General features: G+C 27.8%; 1 pseudogene; it reads right to left on the bottom strand.

The window, feature by feature from the left end:
• Positions 1 to 9617: 9617 nt before the first annotated feature.
• On the bottom strand, positions 9618 to 10101 carry LOC132946476 (uncharacterized; annotated as a pseudogene).
• Between the last annotated feature and the right edge of the window lie 866 nt (positions 10102 to 10967).

Here is a 10967-nt window from a genome sequence, read left to right as displayed (position 1 = left end):
TAAAAAACATTTTGTGAATGTAACAAGATTACTGCTAATATTGAAGTCTAAATTATTATTAACAAATAAATACAAATAATAGATATTTTAATGGATTTTTACTATTAACATTCAGTGTAAATATAGTTTCTGATCGACTTACATATATGTAAGTACCTTCTATAAAATAATTATTCATATCAAATAATCCTTACAATTTAATGCAAGGATTCTCATAAATTGATCTTACAGCAGCCTTAAAACACCAAAAATACATTTGTACATCATTTACAAAATTTTAGTATACCTATTATTATTTACTAAATACCTACAACTAAACTAAACTAAAAATAAACATATGATTACATATACTGAGTGCCTATAAAATAATATTATATTTGAAAATCGAATCTTTATTACGAATAATTATCGTTTACACAGACCACAGAAAAAAATAATTAAAAATATTAAAAAATAAAGAACACATCATTGTAAAATTAATACAGTCATCGATCCGCTCAGAATCTATAATTCTAGACTTGGAGTTTTAGAAATCTAGTTGGTATTATTCATATAGTATTTGATGAATTTACTGTATACGTTTGTGACTTTATGTTAACTCTAAAATCCAGTAATCACATTTTTATTTAATAATTCATAAAATACAATATGCTTTTATAAAAATATGCTTGTGCTTCTGATATCTATTCACCACCTTAATCAATAATTAAATTGATAAACGAAAATAATAATTTAAATAATATTTTATTGTCATATCAAATTTCAATGAACAAATTGTTCCTTAACACAGAACTCTTTGATATAAAAAGTTGCATTATATTATATCCGTGGATTCATCATATTGACGTACCTAGTATAATATCTATCATTTATTTATTTAATCTATGGCAAATCTCAAAGTCGTCGCAGAAGACACAGTCGATTAAAAATTCTAAAATTTCAATAAGCAAAGAAGATATGAGCAAAAAACTTACTGCGTTTCGTATAATTTTATTTTTCATAAATCACAATATTCTAAGTTCTGGCTGTATTCTGGAGCGTTTCCTCATGGGCGTCGCAGTTCACACACGTCACGGATTCCGCCGAAGGAGTCGATAATTAAAGTAAGTTTGTTTTTATATTCTTTTGGGGCTTAAATTTACTTTTAAGACTTAAAACAAATATTTAATGTCACGAAAAATGTGCTATCCAAGTGTTGTAGCGCATATTTTAGTTCCGGACTAGAAATGTATAAAATACGCGAGATATAAACGTCGTCGTCGTTTTTCCAGTCCCTGTTTGTAGAATAATTATAATTAATAGGTGCATACCTCTATACAGGGTAATCAATATAAATATATAAATATTTTGGTTTAATTTATAGAAATATATGTTATGACTTATAACTGATAATAGTCATAATATACAAGTTTAATTAATAACTGGTAATTTTTTTTCCAAATACAACGTTATAAGTTATAGGTAACTATTAATTTAGTGTCACATACTTAACTTCTATTGTTCACTTAATATCTATATTCTATATCATAGGGATTAGGGATGTATAACCATGTACACATAAAAGTATATTCACGGAATGGTCAACTGCCTATCCTGACGTGTGCGCACTTATGAATAATATACCTACTCATATACTCGTATAGGTATATAAATAGTGTAATACTACATACACGAATGTGTTACCTATTATGTCCCTAAAAGTTCAACAGTTATTATTATATTTATTTATTTTTTAAATATAGGTAGGTATATTACAAGACTCTAATTAAAATCACATTTTTTTTTTATTTTTTTGAATACAATGTTTTAAAAATTATTAATTAATATATAATTTATTGGTATAGTACTAAATAAATAAATGAAATAAAACAAACACAACTACTATAATTATTAGTAATAATAATATATCTACGTATAAATTATTAAAATACAAAACGAACAAACGAAAAACGATTCTGAGCAAAGATATCGTTAACTAATAAATAATATTGAGATTAAAGTAATTTATTTTTTCGGTAGAAAATCGGTATAAATATGAATTATAAATATTTTTTTATTTTCATACCATGACGCGTGTGTGAAAAATTGTTTATATTAAGTGTGTAAGATGTTAGATTTCGGTTCGGCTGATTGTCCACCCCCTCACTCTTCCGCACCAATGCATCAGAAATTATTATTTATAATATTTAAATATAAACTGCATTTTCTGAATTTTCTAAAACATTGCTTTCCAAGCAAAGAATTCGTTTCATATATTATCAACGAATTGAAAAATGAAATTAGAACATTTATATGGGATAAAGTCAATTTTATAAAAAATTATTAGAAAAAAATTAAATACAATTAAATAATGGTAATTTTTTTTCTTATATTTCTATTTTTTTACGTACCCATTATGTTCGATACTATAACTTCAGTCTTCAGTTATAGAAAACAACACTTGCCAATATGGAATTACTGTCGATTTTATGATATTTTATTTTAAAATATTAAATAGCATCTGATTGACTGATGTGCTATAATGAAACTCAAAATATAACGAATACACTACCTATACATGTCTTATCTAAATTCTATTTTATATTCGTTTAAATTGGACTTTTAATTTTTCTGGCCATTTTATTAAGCTTTGTAATATAAGTGCATTAAATCGTATTATTAAGGCATTTTTCTTATTTTTAATGCATTTAAATCCACGTCCTATTTATATAACTTAACGTTATTTTGTATATACCAATCGATTAGTGTACACAATAAAAAATATAATATTATTGATGGGTTAATAGGTTGATAACCAGGGCTAGGATTTTTATGCAATAAAAAACGGTAAAATATGCATTTTATTTACCAAAATATGCAAAAATATGCATTTACATTTTTATAAGATAAACACAAAAATATAGTTACAAAAAAAATATTTTTTGTTGAAAACATCAGTGATTAGCTGTTTGTCTTTAGGGTCACGTTACCAGTTTTTCAAATTTGAAAATTGAATTTTATATTTTAGTTGCCACTTTAATTATAAGACTTTTACACTAATCTACTACCTGATACCTATTTAGGGGGGAGGGGTTGATAGGGTGTATTATATCGAAAAAAAACGACTTTCTGGGAATAACGCTCAAGCTTTGTAGAATTGTCGGATTCTGATGACTTTTTTTTTATCTGAAAGAAGAAGACTTCCTACAGCCCACACCAATCTCTGATTTTGTATTTTATTTCAAATAATTGTATTAAAAAATTTGTAAAAAAAAAGCTTTTTATCTTGTATTTTTTTAGACATATTATAAAGTTTGAGAATGAAATATTGAAAAACAGAGATCGATGCGGGCTGTAGAATATTTCTCTCTAGCAATTAAATAAAAAATTATGAAATTTGGTTGATTCTATAAGGTGGTATCATTATTCCCGCAGAATATATTTTTGAGGACAAAATGGCATCGGCATCGGGCGCCTTAATATAATATAATTGAGAAAAAAAAATAATTTAGAAATAAATTTTATCGTAAATTATAAAATTCACATTCACTAAGAGTGTTACATGCTACGATCTCATATTTTTTCAAATTTTCGAAAATGAATGTCAAATTATTTAATCTTTTATCGCATACCTATTGTACCATAGGATTGTATTTATAAAAATAAAATGTATGTTTGACAAAAAACCAAGTATTATGAAATTTACTATAAAACATTTATTTTTCGCATTCTTATAATCAAAATGTACAATAATATTCATTTTATTCAATATATGCAATAATATGCATTTCATCCAAAATATGCAAAAACATGCAAAATAAAAATACCACCATTTATCTTATCATGAGGTGATTCGTGGACATTACTGACAAAATCAATAATCAGAAGTCGCAAAAAAAACATGCTTTTGTATATAAATCCTAGCCCTGTTGATAACTATTATGTAGGCAGGTACAGTTTTGTACGTTCAATGTCACGTTCTTAATTCAAAAAGTAGCTAAATGAGTCAAACGAGAGGGGGGAGGATATGGCTGATTTTTGAACATGCACTATTTCAAGGGTTTTTAATGTGAGGGGCGCACCACTCTAAGGAGGAGTGACACAATTTCGTAAGAGTGGGGGGGGGGGGGGGGGGGTGAAAATGTTTAAAAAAAACACGAATTTATTTAGTTATTTTGTTATTTAGGTAATACATATTAATTAATAGTTATTTCTTAAATTTTTTTTATTATTTTATTCGAAACATTATTTTTAAATATTGGGATCAATAAAACTATTTTTATTTAATTACTATTTTATATCAATTAGAATTTGTTTATAAGCCAAGTAATAAATATATGGTTACCAATTAAAAAAACCGTTATCTATATTATAAATTTGAATTCAATTTACCGCATTTGCGTCTAGTAGAAACAAATAAATGTTTTTTTGAAGATAATGTAAAAATATCCATCGGTTAGGACCATATATATATTTTCTATGATTGGAACGGTTAGGTTATAATTATAAATAATCTATGGCAAATGACAATCATTTGAGACGAACAGCGATTCCAATACGTACTCACATATTTCGTTCCATTCTGGTTATTAAGCTAGATACCTATTTTTATAAATGTCATTAATCTCAATACTTCCAGACTGAACTTTTGGATTGGAGATATGAAGACGCGCGCTGCATTTTGCTTGGCGGAGACGCACAGCTATGACACCAGACAATATTATACACTCAAAGGGAACGCGTTTCGCCGGAAGAATAAATAATTACGTAAGTTTTGTCCTACTACTCTGTTGATGCGGTAGACCTAATGTAAATATATACCCGCTAGACGTAGAGTAGTTTTTAAAACCCAGTTGTTATAGGTGTACAAAAATTAGGATATTATGAAAAATACCTTAAATTATAATACTTTGCCTACAGCTGTTAATTTATAGTTATAGTAGAATAATTTTTAAAATTTGAAATCAATGATTAGGCAATGCTTTTATAAGTAGGAAGTTAGGTTTTTATACCTACCTAAACAAATAAGAAAATACATAATGATTAATGTTATTTAATATGATTTGTAAGTACACAGCAGATTATACCTATCACTTGGTGACGATTATTTTTGTTTTATACGTTCTTCGTAATTCAGTTCCGTCACGATAGTTTTAGTTTTCGTTAAATGTGAAACATACATTTTCTATGCATACAGGATACGGGCATTAAACATTTGGGTTTTAAGAGAACACCTCAAACGTACGTTTTATTTTGGGGGTTTTACGGGATATACCTATAGGAAATTTTCTTCAAATTTTCACATTTCACTATTTGATATTGTGATATTATTTGTACCTAGGTTAAGTTTCTGTTTTAGAATCGATCGATATGTTACCTAGGTATATCACATTCTTTAATTTAAATTCTGGTAGTCGAGTATTGGACAAGTACCTACGTAACTTATAATTCGTATCGAAATTTAATAACTAAAGAAATATAATTTCCCCAACAGTGTCTAGGGCCACCGGCAGCAGAATGCATTATACTATTATAGAATGTCTATAAACTTGTGGTCTAGTATATGGTTAAAATTGGCATGCGACCTACAACTGGGGGCTTGTTCTGGAAAATTTAAATGATCTAATAAGGTTCATCTCATTATTTGAATTAAATTCATTTTTAAGCGATTATTGTGTTAATCAATTTTTTAATTTATTTCATTCAACACACTCGTCTCAGTTTTCTAGTACCTCTAGATTTCTCACAAAATTCATATTGATCATCTCACAGCTTTCATATTCAAAACCAAAAAAATATGTATTTTTATCTTATTTCAATCTTTTTCATCGAATACCAGAATATATTACAGATCATAAAGATACTAGTATTGTGTACTAGATAAGTTTCAATTAGCGAGATGTAGACGGATGAAGATAGCTGTTTCTTCGACGACAGCGTGTGCTGCAGTATAGCTAGGTTTCACTGGAAGAGTCGATGTTTATGCGTAAGTTTGTTTTCATATTATTTTGGTCTTATATTTACTTTTTAGACTTGAATTAAATATTTATTGTCGCGGAAAATCTGTTAACTAAGTAACGTAGAAGCATATACGTTTACTACCGCCTACCAAAGGTGCAATGTATAACAATAATAAATTATACGCCAGTCCGAACAATCCAAACGCTGTCTTACTCATAGTCGAGTTCTAGTTGATAACTGACTTGTGAATAAATGTAATTTTTGTTAGGTATAAAAATAAAACTAATAAATCCTTGAATACAACATTTAAAAATACAAACTCTGTGTAATAAAAATTAATATTAGGTATTTATTGGTAGGTTTATATAATATCTGTAGACTGTAACGCATAGGTCATTAGAATATTGTAGAACATTTTACTGCATAAGATGCGTATTATTTCAGAAATGGTATTCGTCAGTGAACGTTTTCAAAATGGGAATAATATATCATAAGCAGATTGAAATGTGTGAACGTTTCAGTGTTTCGAAGACTAAGTTTCGTAGCAGATTTTGATTCCGTCACGGGGTATGTATTTTCTTATTTCTTAGTAGGTTTTTTTTTTATTATAGTTAATTGATCAGGGGATGTATTGCCCAAAAATTTTCAATATTTGTATTGTAACTATACTGGTATAACACTATTCGGGCTATCAATAAAGTCGTGTTCAAAATTAGAAAATTGGTGAGGTATGATATTTTTTTAAGCAATTCTTTCGAGTAGGGAATCCGCTCAATGATATTTAAATATTTTCACCGATAATCAAGTACGATGACTTGTAGGTAACTAGAGACTGAGTGAATAGGAATTAGGAAGTGTGTGATATGGCCAAGATAAGGAAATGGGTCAACAGGATTTCAGAATGTTTGGTGAATGAAAGGGAAAGATGAAAAAGAAATGTAAGGTTAGGCAAGTGGAGTGAGAGTAGCAGATATGAGAATAATAAGTAAGGTGTTAAGGTACAAAAGAGGATAGAATAAAAAATTAATTAATTAAGGGTAGTGTAGAGTAGTGTACATATTGTAGTGAAAACAAGAGAGAATAGGTTTAGCTGGTTCGGTCACTGTGATAAGAGATAGTGAGAGTGGCTATAGAAGTTAATTTAACGGAGAAATGATGGGCGAGAAGACTGAAGGAGAGATGGATAGACAGAATACCGATCATATGGAGGTGTGGAATGAGAGTGGCTGAACCTGTATATAGCTGTGAGAGACGGGGGAAGAAAAAGTGTAAAGGTAGAATAGTTATGTTAACAATGCCGAATACGTAGGAAAAGATCTTGAATTGCAAAAGCCCTATTGACTTTATGGCTTCAACTAACCATAGGTTTACCTAACTAACCTTCTTATGACTCATTAGGACACTTTGAATAAAAAGATCCTGAGTTGCAGGGTGCCGAACTTAAGTGTTTGATTATCAAGTTGATCCTTTGATTGTTGACACCTTAATCCATGCTATGGATGAAGCCCATAGATAATAAAGATATGGATAGTCCACGCCTATGTTAAATACATTTGAGGCCGCGTTCCCGGAGGGGAAGGAAATTGAGGCTCCTTGATATTGATAGTCGATAGTCGACACTCGATATAAGTATACTTTATTTGGCCTCAATTTATTGTTCCCCTCGAAGACCGCTGATAAGACCATTATGTCCTATCCATATCTTTATTATCTATGATGGAGCCATACCCAGCTCACTCGTGTAAACTTGTTGCCGGTTGGGATGTCAGCGCACTATTTGTTTTCCATCTTTGACCCACGCGTAGCATACCAAATGTACGATTAAGAAAACACTAAAATGATTGGGTCAGAGAGAGAAATAAATGGTGCGCTAAAAATCTAAAAATTCAAAAAAATACTGAATGAAAACGTTTTTATTAAAAATTTTTTAAATTAATAAATTATAATTCAAATTGGTTTACAAAAAAAATTCTTTATTTACACACTCGGTAGGTAGGTATGTAGGTAGGTAACGGATGAACTGAAAATATAAAAACATTTTAAGAAAATAAGCATAAATACGAAGAAATCATGAAAACATGCAATTATATTAACTAACCAAAAAAAAAAAACGCATATTGGTAACGGTGTTGTAATAATAGGGATCTCCCAAAAAAAATATGTACTAATAGTTCAAACAAATTATAAAAGCCTACTGTAATAAATATTAATTTATGAAAAAGTATATTAAAAAGCATTATTATTATAAATGAAACAAAACTATGAACTATGGACCGTGACATAATATAGGTATTTCTATATTTTTAGCTCCATAATTTCTGTTAAAATATTAGGAAAATGTATTAAGTACCGTAAAAGTGCTAAATTTGAGCTATTACTTAAAATATTATATTCATAACAAATTATCATAGCAGGTTAGGTACTGTTATTCCACATACTTATTATAGTTTAATTTAACTACAACATTCTAGTAGAGTCTGATAAAATTTGGTTCCACGACTTTGATCATACAAACTTTAAATACTAAACTATGGGTCTGAAATTTAGTTTATATAGATGTAAATAATCCAAAACATATATTGCTTCAAAATATAAAAATAAAGTGTCTTGTATTGTAGTAGGTGGGTAACTTTCAAAAAAAAAACTAAAAAAAATCATACTTGAAATCTATGTATAATATACATATATTGTAATAAATGTTCAAATGTTTACTATAGTACATTATAAAAAATTAACTTAAGTTCAATATAATACATTATAACAGGTGTTCAAATAAACATTTCATACCAAAAATTTTGTTAATTCATACAGTCTCTCTTCAATTTTAAATTTTTCTTCAAATTATCTACAAAATATAAATGTTTAGTAAATTGGAAGATTTGATTAAGTATTTAATCATTTATCTAAAAGAGATGTGCCGGGTCGCCACATTACTATATCGAGGGGCCATGGTGCAAGTGTCGTCCATAAATATCAGTAAGTTGAGGGACCGTAGTTAAAGTGCTGTCCACCAATAAAGTACCCGAAAAAAAAAAAAAACGAGTAATTCAAATATAGAAGGTACTTATATCATATACTTTTATCAAATTATGATTGTGTTAGCCACAGTCTTGTGTAAATGATATTGTCTTATGTTTTCCCAATCTAATTATTCAAAATACTGAAAATTAATGAAATCACAAATATTAGTACAATAGAGAGACTGTTCATTGATTTACAAATTTGTCTTAAATTTACTTTTTGCATAGAGAATAATATGAAGGTGGGCTGGGCTTTTAATATCAGAGTATGGGGGACAGGGCTGGGAATTCATATTATGAATTGAAATTAGGGTTCTAAAAATTCATGAAACTTTCATGAAATATTTCATTTTAATGAAAAATTAAATAAAATATATTTTTTTTAAATTGTAGTAAGAAATACAGTTAATTTTTACTTAGTAAGGTAGATATTTATTGCCTTTGTGTATAAGTATAATATACCTTAGGGTGGTCCTTAGGGTGGTCCTTAGGGTGGTCCTAATATAAAAAAACATTACGGCTAAAAAAGTCTTAAGATTCTGTAATATACGTTTTGGTTTTATTTACTTGATTTTCGTGTAATTTTTACAACATAAAAATAGAATTACCAATATGAATTTTTTTCATCAAATTGTAGGTATAATTAATTAATGACACCTAAAATGGTTTCTTTAGCGTGTGTCTGTCACTGCGAGTATTTTTTCCGGTAGTTATGAACAGAATAGAAAATATAATAACATTTTTAAGTTTAATTTATTTTGAAAATAGTAAAATATATTACCTGTAAAACAAGTTGTTTTTGCTCTTTGTTTTTTGTAAATTTCTTGTTATATTCTTCAACGAGCTTGACCCCCCTCTCAGCTGTGTCATTTATGACTTTTAGTGAGTTTATAATTTGTTTTCCTATTTTGTAGTCCTCGTGATTATTCCAATTGGCCGGGTCAATAGTTAAAAACTGTGTGGAAATTTGAAATCTCTTGAACATTCCAATCGATTTAGAGTTTATTAAATCAATTAAAAGATCTTTTTGAATAAACTATGAAACATCTACCAATTTCAGTGCTATTTTTTTTTTCAACTCGATTTTTTCCTCATCATCGCTTATGCTTGAATCGTAGGTACTCAATATTTTCTCAGCCATTTTGAGTTTCGTACTGTTATCTACACGATCGTCAAATATCAAAAATGCAACACACTCTGGATTTAAATACCACAAATGATTTATTATTTTCTTTATAGCTACGTCTGAAATTCTTTATTTGTACAATTTATATTCTTCTAATTTTTTTAAAAATAATATATCATTAAGTGGAGCTTCAATTGCATTGGGCGACGAAAACCAAGCCTGAACGTAACATTTAACTATAAAACATGAATATATTGATATAATGATTATGATATATCAATATCAGTATATCACTTAAAGTATTATTTTTTGAGTTCAAATAAAAAACAAATTCATGAAATATAATAATTGGTATTATATTTATAAATAATAAATAATAAATAATAATTATAAAACTTTAAAAATGTTAACAAAAATAAACCTCTCTTTGGCAACTGTGTATGATTTAAAAATTAAAATAATAAATATAAAATTAAAATAAAACCTATAGTATATTACATATAAATCAAAATATATAATAAAATAGGTATAAAACTAAAAGTTAATATTTTTGAGATTTAAAATTTTATTTTTAATTCGGATGATACCTCATTAAAAAAACTATCTATACCAGATCTTGATCCTTCATCATTTGAATCAATTGAATCTGTTTCTACTTCCAAATCACTAATTGAGTTTTTTTCTTGTAATTCTGCTAATTCATGATAAAAATTTTCTACATCTGGAGTTGGATCATTTACAAGTAAATCATTTATTTTGTCTGGTTTTTCATACTTATACATTTACTTTTTTGTTTCCTTCATTCATTGTCACTTGAGGAAAACATTTGTGAATTAAACTTTTAACTTTACCCATATTAAGTTATAAATTATAATATATAA

This window comes from Metopolophium dirhodum, chromosome 6 (genome assembly GCF_019925205.1).
Source record: "Metopolophium dirhodum isolate CAU chromosome 6, ASM1992520v1, whole genome shotgun sequence".
Lineage (NCBI taxonomy): Eukaryota > Metazoa > Arthropoda > Insecta > Hemiptera > Aphididae > Metopolophium > Metopolophium dirhodum.
Note: the sequence above shows the minus strand (reverse complement) of the source record. Positions and strands in the feature narration are given on the sequence as shown.